This window comes from Pantherophis guttatus, chromosome 1 (genome assembly GCF_059756535.1).
Source record: "Pantherophis guttatus breed Tessera chromosome 1, ASM5975653v1, whole genome shotgun sequence".
In the NCBI taxonomy this organism is placed as follows: domain Eukaryota; kingdom Metazoa; phylum Chordata; class Lepidosauria; order Squamata; family Colubridae; genus Pantherophis; species Pantherophis guttatus.
Window position 1 is genome coordinate 93,864,080 of NC_142063.1, and position 17,898 is coordinate 93,881,977.

At 37.8% G+C, this 17,898-nt stretch overlaps 1 protein-coding gene across 3 annotated transcripts in view; it reads right to left on the reverse strand.

Annotated features, from left to right (window-relative positions):
- Positions 1 to 16,712, reverse strand: part of CCDC73 (coiled-coil domain containing 73) — a 63,318-nt gene extending 46,606 nt beyond the window's left edge. For 2 of the 3 annotated variants that reach the window (XM_060687656.2, XM_034417165.3), the window contains exon 1: positions 12,650 to 12,978. The gene's annotated coding sequence lies outside the window, so the exon portion shown is untranslated. Of the gene's footprint in view, positions 1 to 12,649; positions 12,979 to 16,639 lie in introns of those variants that run through there. The other variant, XM_034417164.3, reaches the window with a different exon arrangement.
- Between the last annotated feature and the right edge of the window lie 1,186 nt (positions 16,713 to 17,898).

Below are 17,898 nucleotides of genomic sequence, written 5' to 3' on the forward strand. Positions count from 1 at the left end.
ACCCCCAGAGATACGAGTGATCCCAGACCTCCGGACCTCCGGACTTTTCGTCGGGCCCTTAAAACCTACTTTTTTCAGTTAGCCGGGCTGTCCTGATTTTATGGTTGGTTTTAAATTTGATATTGATTTTAATTGAAGTGTTTTAAATTATGGGCCAAATTTTATCTAATTATTTTAAATCTATTTTAACTTTTGTGTATGAATGTTTTATATTTGGCTGTTCACTGCCCTGAGTCCGGAAGGAGAAGAGCGGTATAGAAATCTGAAAAATAAATAAATAAAAATAAAAATTGAAATATTTTAAGAATTTGCTGATAATCCTGATAGTCTTGTGTGAGATACTTCACTTCAGTAAATCACTTCTTCCACCTTAATTTTTCTACTCATTAACATAGTGAATGAAGCTTTTATTTTGTGTCCTACTGAAGTTTGATGAATATAGAGCTTGGATAGATACAAACAGAAGTCTTATCTGTAGTGTTGCCTAATCGGTTGATCTCCTCCCTAAGGAAGTCACCCTGTTTGTCTATGGTGGCATATCACATTGAATTGTTTTTTGTTTGTTTGTGGAAGACTTTTAGGTTATGGTACTGAATGCTAGAGCAGTACTATAGAAATAGATTTTTTTAAAAATATTGTATCTGCTGATCAGTATTAATCTAATTTTTCCTTTAGCTCTGCGTTTTTTCTACAGTGTAGTCAAAATTATTATTGTACTTATTCTAATGCAATAATACAGACATCATGCTCAACCATAGTTTCTTTAGTTATGATATACTGACTAAAGTACAATTGATGGGCTCACACAATATTCTAAACTATATTTTATTAACTGCAGGAACTGCATTCACACAATGCATTAAGCCAAACACAAACAAGTCAAATTATAGTGTGATGTGCAAATGTAGTCACTATTAGCTGCTTTAGATATTTGAGTGAAAACTGGGCAAATATTTTTAAAGTAAATTAATTGCTTAGGAAACAAAATTTAACATAAAAAGTAACTATATTTTAGATTAAATAACCTAACTTTAACTAGAGATCAAATATTTATTCTGAAAATCAAACAATAATTTACCTTTTCCTGAGCTGATAGTCTGTTGTATACCTGATTTATAAAGATATTTCAAAAATGTAATCTCAATATTCTGCAATAGTTAAAATATATATTTAGCTTTACAAATTGTTACGTATGGACGTACGGAGCACCCATTTGCATGCCTGCAGCTGATTGGCTAATCTAGCGGCACGAAAAATAAACCGCTATCAGTGGCTGGCAAGACTGCCAGGGCTCTATAAAAAGAGAGCTCCGGCAGCCTGCCTCCTCTCTTGCTCCTGATCGCGGCTGAAAATAAAGTACTGAAATGAACTACGGTGTCCTGCCTCTTCTATTTGCACCCCCTATCTAACACAAATAAAGCAGCAATTCACAATATTGTTTCCTGATTTTAATCAAATATTATGATCCAATAATAGAAATACCCCTGGTCAGACGCATTATAAACTTTCCAAAGCAATGAAATAATGCCTTCTGACAGCAAAACAGTTAAAAGAGAGTCACCTCGAAGCAAAATGAGTGACAAACAAATCTAATAAATAAATAAAAGCTAAAATTGATTGGTGTGAAATATGCCATATTCAGTGTCCTTTGATCATATTAAATAAATGATTTGATTATGTTTGCACTAAAGAATGCTTTTCTATACGTTATTTGAATTACTGGCACATTATTTTGTATAAAAATATAGCAAAAAGGGCAGTTATAAAAAACATTTTAATATAGCTGTAAAATATATAATTATTAAAAGGAAAATGCCTATTATAGTTTTAGACAATTATTTTCTTGTTACAATTTTTTATTTTACATGAATATAGCAAAAGAAAAAAACAGTTAAAATTGCTGCATTAAAATATCCATTGCATATACCCTTTTATTACCAATTTTCAATTTAACCAATAGTTCATGGTAGAAGTTTTCATTTTACAATGAGAATGCATTATAAAAATATGTTTTACCACACCCATAAGTACTGTGTATGTTTTCATATATTTGAACAACACTTATTAAAAATTACATATTAAATAATCTGCACTAGAAAGTAAAGCAGTAAGCCTGATAGGGGTCAAGGTAATAACACAGGATGGACAAATTATACTGTCATTTCACTTAAATTATTTAAGTTATTTAATTTGACCTGTAGATAGACTCTTGTCATCTCATCATGCCTGACTTTTAAGTGGGAGGTCTTCACTCGTGATGATCCTTTAATGGAAGCAAAGCTTTCTCCATTTAACCCATGGTATTATCAATCATGTACAGGGATAAATGAGCCAGTAAGATTTTGCCAGTATCACAAATGACACGGTGACCTGAGGCCAACATCTTTATTTGCTTCTCCAGTGATTCACTTCAGCAGATATTAACCAATTTTATAATCCATGAAAGGCAAAATTAAAGGACACCATCCATAAAACAGAATAATTCCTATCAGCAACAAAGTGATGTCTGTATTATCTTATAAATTATATAGCCATATAGTGTGGAAATGTAATGAAGTAAAGATGGTAATAATCAAATGCCTAGGGCAAACGCTAATATGCATTTAATCACACAGCATGAAACCATTTGTCACTACAGTTGAATGCATGTGTACATAAAATACATGAGTCACGTCCTTATTGTTATACTATAACAGCATCAATTTCACACTATCCTTTTTACTACTATAACAACTAGAAGGATTTGATATTATTTTTAAAACCCAAACACAATAGGTGTCAGCACTTAAAGTTAGTTTAAAGTGCAAGTTTTCATATACTTTTTAAATATATATATATATATATATATATATATATATATATATATATATATATATATATATATATATATATATATATATATATATATATATATATATATATATATATATATATATATATATTAAAAAAAACATGCTATGACATTTAAGCCATTTACCAATATTTTCTAAAGCATTGTGGCATCTTGGTATAACTTGAATAAAATATTACGTGTTTAATATTTTTAATGAACATTTATTTGCTTTTCATGGATAACTGCTCATGTTTATAGATTTAAATTGCCAAAGAAAATACGTATCGATGTGCAGATTGCAATCTTATACACAATTTTGACTTTTTAAATCCTAATATTTTCAATGTGACTGATGCAGCCTAAGGGGAGGATTGCCATCTTATTTTTTAAAATCAAGATGGGAGAAATCTTTAGAGAAACTAATGAATATAGCAATAGCACTTAAACTTATATACTGCTTCCCAGTGCTTTACAGCCCTCTCTAAGCAGTTAACAGAGTCAGCATATTGCCCCCAACAATCTGGGTCTTCATTTTATGGACCTTGGAAGAATGGAACACTAGGTCAACCTTGAGCGTGGTGAGATTTGAACTGCCAAACTGCTGGCAGTCAGCAGAATTAGCCTGCAATACTGCATTCTAACCACTGCACCACCATGGCTCATATGTTTATGTAACAATGTAATGCTTATGTAACAATGTACAACAATGTAATATTGTTGTATATCACTAATGAAAATATTCAGTACAATATATATTATTTACTCACTTTCAAATATATTGTTTACACTATGGCAAAATTTAAATAAGCACTAATTTTACTTCGGATACCTCTGCAATTTTTTAGAAATGCTGTAAACTCTCTCCTTCTAGACAACAACCCACCATCTTCCTCAGTATAAAATGACCCACCTTTTCCTTCACTATGTTTGCTTTTAGTGGCCAAGAAAAAGATACCAAAGTGGACATTTTATAAGGAAGTTCCATATCTACATGGAAGAATGGAACCAAGCTACTTATGTGCCTTTCCTTTAAAAATAAAACAGGAACAAATTGATTGCTCAAAGTAGAAGTTGAAAATGTGGCCTTTTCAGCATGGGTGATTTAAATAACTTGTTTTTAATTTTTGTGTATATTTTGAAGCATTGTTGTTATGCTACATCAGAGTTCCCCAACATTTCTGGCTTTGCGGACTGGTGGGTGGGGGAGGGATGGTTTCCTGCAAGCAGTGGACAACAACACATGCAGTTCCATTTATACCAGCAGCAGGCAAGTGTGCCTGCTGCTCACGCAAACGGAGCTGCACAAATGCACGTTTGCCCACCACTTCCGTGACCCAGTTCCGAACGGGCTGCAGCCAGTGGTGGGATTCAAAATTTTTTACTACCGGTTCTGTGGGCATGGCTTGGTGGGCGTGGCAGGGAAAGGATACTGTAAAATCTCCATTCCCACCCCATTCCAGGGGAAGGTTCCTACAAAATCTCCATTTCCTCCCGATTAGCTGGGACTCGGGAGGCAGAGAATAGATGGGGGCAGGGCCAGTCAGAGGTGATATTTACCGGTTCTCCAAATTACTCAAAATTTCTGTTACAGGTTCATCAAAACTGGTCAGAACCTGCTCATACCACCTCTGGCTGCAGCCCAGTACTGGGTTGCAGCCCGGAGATTGGGAACCCCTGCTCTATTTTATATAATTTTAAAGGCATTTTAAATGATTCTTCTATGCTGCCTTGAATCTTTGGCAAATTAGACTACCCTTGAGAATTGAATTATAGTAATAGTAACAATATAAAAAATTGCCTGCCTCATGATCCCAAAGAAAGACTGAAAAATTATTTTCACAGCATTTCTCCAGAGGTGCAGTTAATCAAAAGTTTGCATTGGTTATCCACAAAAGTGTGTACACTTATCTCAAAATTATAGCGGAACAAACTGTGCAGAAAATATACTTATACTCACTTTCATCTATCTTAAAACTAGTTTTCCTCTAATTTTAGTCACATATTTTGAAATGAGACAGGAGAAAGCTAAAATGATACTAAAATAAAAATATAGATTTTCTTTTTTACTATGCCGCTATAATTAATATTTGTGCAATCTCATACAATGCCTTGTAATGATTTTATTCTACAAACAATGCCATTCTACATTTTTCGTTGTAGTCTATTTTATTTATTTATTTATTTTATTAAATTTTTATACCACCCTTCTCCCGGAGGACTCAGGGCGGTGTACAGGCAGAGATAAAACCCACAACAACATAAAAGTTAAAAGACAAATTAAAAATATTAAATAATTTGGCCGAAAAAGCTAAAATAAAGACAACTCATTAAAATAGCATTAGGCCAGTCCTGCTTGGTGAAACAATAGCATTTTGAGGGCGCAGCGAAAGGTGCGAAGGTTGGGAATCCTACGAATCTCCGGGGGCAGCTCATTCCAGAGGGCAGGTGCCCCCACAGAGAAGGCTCTCCACCTGGGGGTCGCCAGTCGACAGTTTGACCGACGGCACCCTGAGGAGTCCCTCTCTGTGGGAGCGTACTGGACGATGGGAGGCTATTGGTGGCAGAAGGCGGTCTCGTAAGTACCCGGGTCCTAAGCCACGGAGCGCTTTAAAAGTGGCGACCAACACTTTGAATCACACCCGGAAGACCACTGGGAGCCAGTGCAGCTCGTGCAGGAGCGGTGTTACATGGGAGTGGCGAGTCGTTCCCATAATCACCCGCGCGGCTGCATTCTGGACCAGTTGGAGCCTCCGAGTGCTCTTCAAGGGGAGCCCCATGTAGAGAGCGTAACAGTAGTCCAGACGGGAGGTGACGAGGGCGTGAGTGACCGTGCGCAAGGAGTCCCGGTCCAGAAAGGGACGCAACTGGTAGATCAGGCAGACCTGATAAAAAGCCCCCCTGGCCACAGCCGTCAAATGGTCTTCTAGGGCCAGCTGCTAGTCCAGGAGGACACCCAAGTTGCGAACCCTCTCTGAGGGGGTCAAGGTCTCACCCCCAATAGTCAGCGATGGAACCAGCTGACTATGACGGGACGCCACAGCCACTCGGTCTTGGAGGGGTTGAGTCTGAGTTTCCAGATCCGTATGGCTTCCAGGCACCGGGTCATCATGTCAAGGGCATCATTGGGGTGGCCCGGGGTGAAAAATGTACATTCTACATTTTTCGTTGTAGTCTATAACATGGTTGAATTAAAATAATATTCAATTGAATCAAACACTGATTTTTCAATAAACTTTCTTCAATGGAATCAGTGAAGTACTACATTCCTTCTCCTTTAAAAATATTTAACCATCTTTTTCTTTCTCTTATCACAGGGGTTAAGAATCTTTGGTTCTCCACATGATGCTAAATTACAAATTTCATTAGTCCCAACATGATCAGGGGTAATAGGTATTGGAGTCCAATAGCATAAACAGTGCCATAACCTTCCTATTTGTTTTCTACCTTACTGTTGCCTAGAAAATTATTTGAAAAGTATACAATCTGTTTTGGAAGTAATTCGGTAGAAAAATATCATACATATACAAGATTATTACAAGATTATTTATTTGTAGAACATGCATGTAGAATAATTGCTGTGTTTAATTTCCTCCTTATTTAAAGATCAGAGAATATTTGTGAGGCATATGCTATATACCCTTTGAATATATTCTAGGTACTAGGTTTTTGAAAAGGAAAGAAGCCAAATTTATTCTTAAACATTTTTTAAATTTCAAATAACACAGTTCATTAAATTAAATATCATTTCAGAGTGTGTTTAGACATAAAGGGCAGCACTCATTACTTACTGCTGTTAAATGTTTTAAAATTCACATGCTGACAGATATCAAATAGAATTTCCAACACATTTCATGGCAGTTTTCATGCTTTTTAAAATACTGCTCACTGAGCATCTTCAGCAGTGTCATATCAAAATTATGGATCAGGATAATAATTTAAACTGGAAATTCACACTAGAACTAATTTAACTTCTAATGAATTTAAATGTTAAAGGCTATGTCTATTTTTAAAAAAATATCAGATGCTATTTATATAATGACTAAGTTAGCTATCAAGGGAATCATTAACAATGGTTTTACATAAGTCTATATTGGAGTGTGAACAAAAAAAAAACCCAATGCAGTATATCTGTAGGATAATAAAACTGTATAAAAAATAAAAAAGATCTACAATACAATAATAATATCATGGTTATAATGATAACAACACAGTAAGATTTATACAACTGGCAATTATTAAAATTATTTTGCCATTTTAGGGATAATTTTATGAGTTCCCCAAAATTATCTTCGCCTGATATTGCCTGGGATAACTGTAATTATATGTAGTTCTGGCCTTAGTTAAGAGTTAATTACAATTATATGCCAAATGCCATTAAAACAAATGGGAAAGAAAATAAATTATATGAAATGTGTAAGATAACAGGACAAGAATTATATACAAGATGGGCAGGCTATTTCTGAAATAGCAGTGTAATTCATTGTTATGCATTCCATGTAGAAAAGACTTTTAAGGCACTGCTGCAGTATTTTTAACCAGTAGAGTAAAAAAATACATTTCCTGGAAAATAGGTAGAAGCCACCAGACCAATGTAGAAACAATTAACCTTTTAATTTTGAGGTAAGGATATTGGTATTGCAATATTTATTCTGAAAAATACATCATATTTTGCAAATGTTTCTTTAAAATACTATGGGTTTCACCTTGTTGCTGCTTCACTGGCATAGTTTTGCACAATATTACTTGGCTTTTCTCTTCCTCGACTAGCTACACTTTGACCCCACAATTAGGCACTAGAACTGAGCAAAGTGTTTGAAAAAAGTACTTTATACAATATGTTATTGCAATAAAGCTCTTCCCTTCGAAGTGCTCACGTGGTTTCTTTGAAAACTCCCCCTGTCTATTTCCAGCTTCTTCAGTCCCAGTAGGTGTCTGTGCCTGCAGAACGATGTGCCAATCTGCTTTCAGAGTAACTTTTATGCTCTGAACAGAGATGACTCACAATGATGAGATGACTAGCAAAACACAATTGTACATAATCGATCATATAAAGTTTATACTAGGAATAAATTAATACTATTCATAAGAACATTTTCACAAGAAATGGCATATAATTAGTAAAAAGGTAACAAATAGTAAAGGTTCCAATCTAGCTAGAAAAATGTACTCTGTTCCTTCCTATGTTATAACCAAATCTAAAAATTGTATTATTCTTTAGACCAATCAATTAATTCAATTAAGAGAGAATAAAACGTCTTTCAAAACTCATTCAGCTTTACAAAGTATAGCTTCACTGAATAGAAAATAAAATTAGGAATCTACCTGTATAATAAAGATACAGGTTAAAGCCATGAGAAGTTTTCTTTGTGTAGTAATTATGCATTAAATTCAATAATATATGGAATTCCATATAACACAAATATATCTGAAATGTTTGCTATTTCTTAATTTGTTATACAAGGAAATCAACCCTGATTGTTCTTTAGAAGGACAAATACTAAAGCTGAAACTCAAATACTTTGGCTACCAAATGAGAAAAGAGGATTCATTGGAAAAGACCCAGATGCTGGGAAAGACTGAATAGAAGGGTGATGAGGTGATTAGAAAGTGTTATCAACGCAATGGGCATGGATTTGAACAAATTCATAGAGACAGTGGAAGGCGGGGGAGGGGGAGCTGGCATGTTGTGGTCCATGGGGTCGTGAGGAGTCAAATGTGACTTAGCAACTGAACAACACATTTGTTATACAAATAGTGTACAAACACATAGCAATTTGCATGAACAAATAAACTCTTTCTCTTCTTTCTACACAATATTTCCTTAGACACTTCTCTTGTCACATTTCACTGCAGGAAATTTCTACAATTGTAAATTATTAATCATGATGAGATTAATCAGAATTCCTATTTAACCAAATTTGGTACACAAACATAATTTCATATCACAGATCATAAAATAATTCTGGTTGGCTTTTTGTTAATTAATACTGCAGGTGTAAATTAAATGTACTACATTTAGCTTAGAAGAGCAAAATTCAGATTCTAGGAAGTTAGAAGTAAAGTAGAAAGAACATAGTCTCTTAACAAGTTCTTGATGGCTTCTTTAAGCAGGAGATGCTGCTGCTTTTACATGGGCCCTGTTTACACATTATTAGTTAACCTCACTGCCTACTGTGTAAATCACAACCAAAGAAATTCCACATTGTAATACCATTCCGGGAGACATTTCACAGGAATCATTTTTTGAAAATGTAGCTTCATACAGGTACAAACAACTTGGGAGACACAATTTCTATTTTCTTTACTTACACCAATATGATTTTTTTTAAAGAAAACATTAAATTGCAGTTCTCTGCCTAGAATATTAAACATTATACTGTCATCCAGTGGTCATTATAATGAACTACACAATTTCTTTGTTTTTATATGTAGTAATATAGTACTGTTCAAGAATATCAATTATGTAAATTAAACCCAGATATATTATAAATACAGAAAATTTCTAATTTGTTAGTGTTTAAAGTCCCATAAGACTTTTCACTACTGTAGAAATATTAAACAACTACTCCTCTGAAATAAAATGAAAGATGTTTAAGTGAAAGAGTGATGTGTTATAAAATACAAATAATTAAAGATATTGTACTAAAATATTAGTTTTCAAACATATACATTGAAGCAATTAGCTAGTGAACAAACATTAAAAGAATAAATATGATATTTGACCTTGACAATATGGAGACACTGTGGATTGGATCGCAAAATTTATAAATTAGCATTTTCATTGTTTTTGAATAGATTTCACTTAGCTTAAACAATTCTCTCTCTCACACACACACACACCAGTGGTGGGTTGCTCCCGGTTTGGCCCAGTTCGGCTGAGCCGGTAGTGGTGACGATGTGATGTCACCGAACCGGTTCTCTTTGACTGGGAGCTGGGCCCTCCCGCCCTCCCCGCTTTATTCCTACCTTTATTTCTTGTTTTTTAGCCCAGCTGAAAGGTGTGGCAGAATGGCTTGCCGCACCTCAGCTGGCCAGAAACCTAACACGCGCAGAGCGCAAGTTCAGCGCGCATGTGAGCGAAGCGAGCATGCATGCAGCGATCGTGCGCAAAGCGCGTGCACGAAGAGAACCGGTGGTAACACCAGTTGGAACCCACCACTAATACACACAGTATGAATCTTCATTCATCGTTCCTATTCAAGGTAATTAGAGGTATATATAGTAGAGAACAAGAGTAAGAAATGGAGAAACCAGAGAACTAGAAGAAATAAGAAAGCGAGAAGGAAATACATCTAAAATTATTATGTTCCATAGTTGTACTTAATTGAATATATTGTATTGCTTCAGAAGACTAAGAAAACTAAGATCTGCCATGGTGGGTATGCTAGGTATCATCAGGTGGAATCTCGGAAGCATGCCTTCTGTCACGAAAAAAGGCGAATATACGTGTGCAGGATAATGTTGCACGATCCAATCTGGGTCGGTCACTGGGACCAGAGGTTTTGTTTTCTGAGCTTTCAGACTCATACTGGAACTCATCTTCAGGGAACTTCTCTTTTGTCATGGTATTTGCCTTATGGAACATCCCTCCCCCAGGAATATGGTTGGCAGTGACCTATCAGCCTTTAGGAAAGTGATAAAGACCTGGCCAGAATATTGATAGAGCTAGCACAAGGTGACTGTGAATCAATATGAGTTTTATTGGGGGCCACAATGCTGTTTATATCCTTTTTTCTCTTTATTTTAGAAGAGTACAAAATGTAGGCAAAATACCAAGATCTACAACAATAACATTGTAAATAACATGTAAACAATCCTTAAAATAAAAATATTAATAAACAAAAGAAAGTAGAAAAAGGGGAGATTCTACAACAAAAAAACTCTTATCGTATGTATTATAGATTTTCATTGGTTTATTAAAAATACCACATAATACTATAGTATAGTCAGAAAGAAAATATCATTGTAAAACATCATAAAATATATACCAAAAAAGAACAATTGCTATATCCATAATTAGAAGATACCATATTTTCCAGAACTGCAGTATGCAATTAAAATCCAATTTTGTACAAGAATATTCATCTTTTTCTAAGCAAGTAGGGATTTCTAATCTAAGCTCACAAGAGAACATTTCCTACCTGCCACCAACTAGGCAACATATGCAATGTGCTGACAGCACTCTGAGTTATCTATAGCTATTTGTATTTGCTACCACTGTCTAACAATAGTATCTGACGTCATACTTAATATGGGTGTAATCTAAATTCTCCAGATTCTTAATAGGCTGCTTGACAAAAGGTTCATAGGTATAATTCAGCTAGAGTTATGTTATAGATAACTTAAATAAGAAAAGAATGAAACAATCTACAAACAGATCTGTTCACAGCAGCATACACCAGTCAAGGTTTATATATGGGAGGAGGGGTATCTGTGTGTGTGTGTGTACTGTATGTATATATAAATATATATAGATTTATGCTCCAGGATTTAAATTCTATTCTTTTTGATCCATTTAGTATAGCCTAGCACATAGAAAAGTAGAAATAAGAAATTGCTTAGTGCATATTTTCCTAATGCACATGCTTATCTTATTATGACTTCATCTGTATCCAGGTATGGAAGGCTTGATACCTATCTTATAAGCAATAATCTGTTTGTAATTTGAGTTTTCTTATTCCTGGAAAGTAGATACACCTTGCATTTGGGAGGGGGGAGTTCTTTCACCTTGGGAGTATTGCTAACATGTTTTATGTCTGACTGACCAGACTCTGCAGACCCTTAAACTAGTGGGGAGTCTGAGTATTGGGTTTGTGTGGTCTTGACTAAGTGGAGAAATGAACCAGGAAACCACATTGAACCTTTCTGTAAAAGTTGAAAAAGAAGAGACAGCTTTGGGGGTCATGAGTGGAAGCTAAGTTTCTCAACATGGGTCAGACCAAGCTCTTAGGAGCCTTAGTTGGCCCAAGGAAAAAAAAAACATTCTTCCCTAACAAATATGATGGGAATCTTTTCCTTTGGTTCATCTCTACCAGAACCTGATTTTATCTTACCCAGGAATTAGGTAATTGAAAGTGAGTGAATGACAAGAGCAGAAAGGAATATCTCATTTGGATTTGAATCATTCTCTTGCCTGGAGAAGCTCTCTTGCATTGGGAGGAGCTGCATGGCAGAGCTAAAAGAAACGCCTAGATTTGAAATCACAGATGTAGAAGGGAGGGGTGCTTTAAGAATACCATCAGTCAAAAGAATAAAATGCTCCTTACATTCACCCGCTAATTATATTCTTGAGAGAGAAAAATATAAACAGTGAATCCACAGTTTTCCAGGGTCAGCAAGATTGATAGGCCTCAGACCTCCTGCAGGCTATAATGAACTGATATAAAACAGGGAGACAAGGTGAGAAATTAAGTTCTTGTCTGGTCCCATTAGCTAGAATAGTATATTTCTCTTTCATTCACATTCGCACAATGACACCCCTTAGTGCAAAACCTTGAAGGCCTAAAGTTTTTATTTCCTGCTGCTGCCCCCTGACTGGCAGTACTCTGAATTGTGTATTCCTGAAAGTGTGAGTCAAATTTAATTCATCACAGTTAGGATTTCCAACCCCCATCAGAGTTAATTTAATTAAATCAAGATAAATACATTTCTTTCACACACACACAAAACTGATTTAAGCAGGACAAGATTAATTTATCAGCTGAACCCAAATGGTAGCATGCCAGGTTTAAACAATGTGGAAACTTGTGCATTCTTATTTTTTACAAAATACGAAATGAAAAGTGGACTGATGAAAAAAAATTAGATGCTTCTTACACAACATGCTGTTTCCCTGGTGATCTCTCCTGAGGTGATGGATCTTCTGAGAGGAATGGAAAGAGATTTAGGCCAAGAACACGTGGGTAGAATTTTGGCGGGAAAAAGAAAAAGAATAACAATAAAGGAAGTCTTAAAATTGGGGAAACAAGAAAGGTAAAACAAGGAAGGAAAAGAAAGAGAGTGTTTATAAAAGCAGTCTAATCAGCAATCTTTTCTATAGTTTTCCATTTTGATAGAGTAAAAATGCAGCATTTCCTCCTTGTGTGTCAATAGCATAGGAGAGAGCAATGGACTTGACTAGGGGTGGGGGAGGGGTAGCCCAATCTGCTGCTCTTGGAAGCTGGAATGGGGCTGCTCAATCCATGAGCAGCTTTGCACCAGGGATGGAAGCCTTCCAGAGATGCAATATAGCAGAACGTAAATGGAAAATTATATTTCAAATGCCTCATGTTTGCCTGCCATATAGTTATTTAGAGCATGCAGTTTTAGCAAGCAGAAGACCACATCCATTCAATTGCATTTTATAGTGTTTTATATTAAAAAATGTGTATTGATCATTCAGAGGTTTCTTTTGACTTGAAGCAATGCAGTAAAAGTGTGGACTGTAACTATTTCTCTGCCTTTATTGTGTCTGCCCACAGTCACCCAGCAGTTATGTTTTGGATGACTTGGTCCCTCCTTGGAGAGATTAATATGGAAATTCACATAAAGCATTGCTGTGGGGAATATGCTGTGCATTTGGCAGACAAAAATTGCTTGTATTTGCTCTGTGTTCGACTTCAGCCTTATTGTAGAGTCAATGGAGATGGTTGCAAGGTGATTTGGGAAGAGTTTGAGCCCATGGAACCTGAAGAAGTGATAGGGCCCCCTCAGCTGCTAGTTCAGCCACTTGTGTGTTAGATTGAGCCTTTGCTAGTTAATTAAGTTCGTGTAGGAGAAGACATACGTGTGGATCTGGATAGTAGCTAACTCTTCCTTGAAAGAGGGAGCCCTTTGAATGATGATATGGACATCCTACCTCAATGTCTACAGCTGTGATGGCAAACCTATGGCCCGTGTGCCACAGGTGGCACACGGAGCCATATCAGTGGGCATGCGAACTCAGCTCCGACGCACATGTGTGTGCCTGCCAGCTAGTTTTCAGGCCTTCTGGGCCCACCGGAAGTAAGGAAACAGGGTGTTTCTGGCCTCCGGAGGGCCTCAGGGTGGGGGTGGGGAAGGCCCGTTTTTTGCTCTCCCCAGGCTCCAGAGCCTTTCTAGGAGCCTGAGGAGGGCAAAAACGGCCTTCCCCACTCTCCCAGGGCCAGAAACGCCTGTTTGCCGACTTCTGGTAGGACCGGAAGACCCATTTTTTGCTCTCCCCAGATTCCAGAGTCTTTCTAGGAGCCTGGGAATGATGAAAATGGGCTTTCTGGTATCACTGGAACTCAGCAAATGGGCCATTTCTGGCCTCTGGAGGCCCACCTGGGGGGGAGGTCATTTTCGCCCTCCCCAGGCTCCTAGAAAGCCTCTGGAGCCTGGGAAAGGCAAAAAACAGGCCTACCGGGCCCACCATGCCATTGCGTGCCAAAAGTGGGGGGGTGTTGGTAGATGATCTCTGGAGGGCTTGGGACAGGGGTTGCTGTCCTGGTCCTGTTAGATCTCTCAGCGGCTTTTGATACCATTGACCATGGTATCATGCTGCAGCGGTTGAGGGGGTTAGGAATAGGGGGCACCGTTTTGCGGTGGTTCTCCTCCTTCCTCTCCGACCGCTCACAGTTTGTGTTGACAGGGGGGCAGAGGTCGACTTTGAGGCGCCTTGCATGGGGAGTGCCGCAGGGGTCGGTCCTCTCGCCCCTTCTGTTCAACATTTATGTGAAGCCACTGGGTGAGATCATCCGTGGTTTTGGGGTGAGAGTCCATCTGTATGCTAATGATACTCAGCTGTACATCTCCACCCCAGCTCCCCCAACGATGCCCTTGATGTGATGTCTCGCTGCCTGGAGGCCGTGCAGGTCTGGATGGGGAGAAATAGGCTCAGACTCAATCCCTCCAAGACCGAGTGGCTGTGGTTCCTGGCGCCGCAATATAGTCAGCTGGTGCCATCGCTGACTATTGGGGGTGAGTCTTTACCCCCCACAGAGAGGGCCCGCAATCTGGGCGTCCTCCTGGACGCACGGCTGTCTTTAGAAGAACATATGACGGCCGTGGCCAGGGGGGGTTTATCAGGTTCCCCTGATCCGCCAGTTGCGGCCCTTTCTGGACCGCGACGCCTTGCGCACAGTCACTCACGCCCTTGTCACCTCCCGACTGGACTAGTGCAATGCTCTCTATATGGGGCTCCCCTTGAAAAGCACCTGGAGGCTCCAACTGGTCCAGAATGCAGCTGCGCAGGTGGTTATGGGCGCAACTCGTTGTGCCCACGTGACACCCCCTCCTGCGCGAGCTGCACTGGCTCCCAGTGGTCTTCCGGGTGCGATTCAAGGTGTTGGTTACCACCTTTAAAGCGCTCCATGGCACTGGACCTGGATACCTTCGAGACCGTCTTCTGCCACCAGTAGCCTCCCACCAGCCAGTTCGCTCCCACAGAGAGGGTCTCCTCAGGGTGCCATCGGCCAAATTATGTTGGCTGGCGACACCCAGGGGGAGGGCCTTCTCTGTGGGAGCCCCTGCCCTTTGGAATGAACTGCCCCCAGAAATTTGTAAAATCTCTGATCTCCATGTATTTCACTGTGCCCTCAAAACCTTGTTGTTCCGCCAGGCTCGGCTATCAATATAAAGATTTTAATTGGTTTTAAATGGGATTTTAAATTTGGGGTTTTATAAATTGGGCCTATCATTTAATAATTTTAATAATTTTTAAATTTTGTCTGTCTTTGTGTTTTTAATTAGGCTGTACACCGCCCTGAGTCCTTGGGGAGAAGGGCGGTATAGCAATAAAATAAAATAAAATAAAATAAAATAAAATAAAATAAAATAAAATAAAATAAAATAAAATAAAATAAAATAAATAAATAAATAAATAAATAAATAAATAAATAAATAAATAAATAAATAAAAATGCTGAGATTTTCCCAAGCTTACTGATATCCTCACTCTGCTAAGTGGATGCATTTGGTGATATAAATAAGACATTAACTTATGAACTCCAAAAAGCAGAATAATTAAGATGATTGTATATCATGATAAATTATTGGTGAAATTCTTCAGTTTCATAAGAAGTTTCTTGCATCCTATGCATAATTGCTTTTTAACATAAACACATAAGGTGCCTTTGAAACTGTGCTTTCGTTGATCCTTGGAGTACCAAGGCTTCTCTTATCTGATAAGAAATCAAAGTACCATTCTGAGTTATTCTCAGATATATCAAAAATGGCATATATGTTAGAACAGGAAAGGAAAATGGCTGCTTTATTTCTTCATTAAAATGTGGGAGTGAAACTAATTTTCTATTGTGGTTTTCAAATTAATGAAAATAATTCTTCATTAATATAGGAATGTCTTGTCAAAATAATTTTCTAAATTAATTTTCAGTTTTAAGGTTATGACTCTACATATTTATCTAGAATAAGCCCTATACAAATATTAATTAGGAAAGGCATTGGAATGCAGATAAATCTTTAGGATTATCTTAAAGGCCTATAGTTAGACGGGTGGTGGTTTGACAGATTTCAAATAGAAAAAGTTTCTCTTTCATACAGGTTTTCTCACACTTTTCAAAGGCAAATAAATTAGAAGAACCTCTGCTGCAAAATTTAAACAGTTTAGGCAGAAGAACATTGACATCCATCTATTTAAGACACCAAGGCCCAAATCAATTCTCAATTTTTCAGTTTGGTTTGGAAATATGCAATCTGTAAACAATATAGTGTATGTGTCATACAATCCAACCATCTGACTCTTCCATCTGACTCTTAGGTTATCTACATTGCTTGATTTCCTCATTATCAAAACAAGTCAGCAACTATTCTTAGAGGGTAGAAACAGATGGAATCATTCTGTACTCACCCTCCTGCTATTGCAAATGCAATGACTGGATATGGTTTCCTGCTGCAGGTTTAAAGTGCTCCCCCCTCTCTCCTTATGTTGCTTTGAGCAATCCTGTCCATTTTGGCTGGTGCACTTTTCTTCATTACAGGTTAACTCCAGAGCAGGAATTCTCTTCAACTGAGTCAATTGTTGAAATGATCTTTAATGTCTTTTAGAGCTACCTCCCTTACATCAAAGACATTCCAGAGTCCACCAATAGTTACTCTGACAACTCAGGATAAGTGAAGCATATAAACCAACAAATCTGTGCAAAGCTTTCTGACTGACACATAAACCCAGTACCCAAAGAAGCAAAACAGGAATGGTACATAAAGTAGAATACAAAAACTGTGAACCCATTACATAGAACAAGCAGGCTGAAGATTAGCAGAGAACCCAGAAATACTAATGGGCAGCCCAAAGACACAACTTGTATAAAATTCTAATACTCTAGGAGGGGCTTTGCACACCTTCATGCTATGTGCCATTGCACCTCTTCCTACATTGAGAGGCTCTTGTACCAGTATGCAGAAAAGATAGGGAGATAGGGTGAAGAGATGCTACCTAGGGAATGGTCAGATAAGAGACAGCACAGTTTGCACCTCGATAGTGAGCTGGACAAGAGGCTCAGCAGTGACTAATTCTTGGGCTGTAAAGGAGATGACTTTAAAAATTCTGTTAATGTAGCTTTACAACAGAGTAAAATTGGCTTATCTGGATATGTTTCCTCTTTGGTCTATCTCAGGGGTGTCAAATTTGCAACCCGCAGGCCGGATGCGTCACGTGCTGGCTCCGCCCCCACCCAATTTAGCAAAGGGGGGAATTTCCGATAGTCACATGATGACACCATGATGATGCGAGTTTGACACCACTGGTCTATCTGGTAAGACTGAAGCTCTGCTCAGGGTCACTCATATCATGGTCACTTCCTGGATCAACTGCGGTAATGTGCTCTACATCAGACTGTCCTTGAAGGGCATCTAGAAACTTCAGTTGGTCCAAAATGTAGCAGTGTGGACAATTAAAGTGTGCTCCTAGAATGACACATATTGTGACTCTGCTCCGTGAGTTCCATTGGTTGCCAGTTTTATTGTACATCTAATTCAAGGTACTGATTTTGACTTTTAAAGGCCTTGTGGCATGGGATCAGGCTTTGACAGACCACCTCTTTCTGATCATGTATGCCCATCCCATCAGTTCTGACAGGAAGGCGTATACTGCAAGTCCTGTCTATTAAG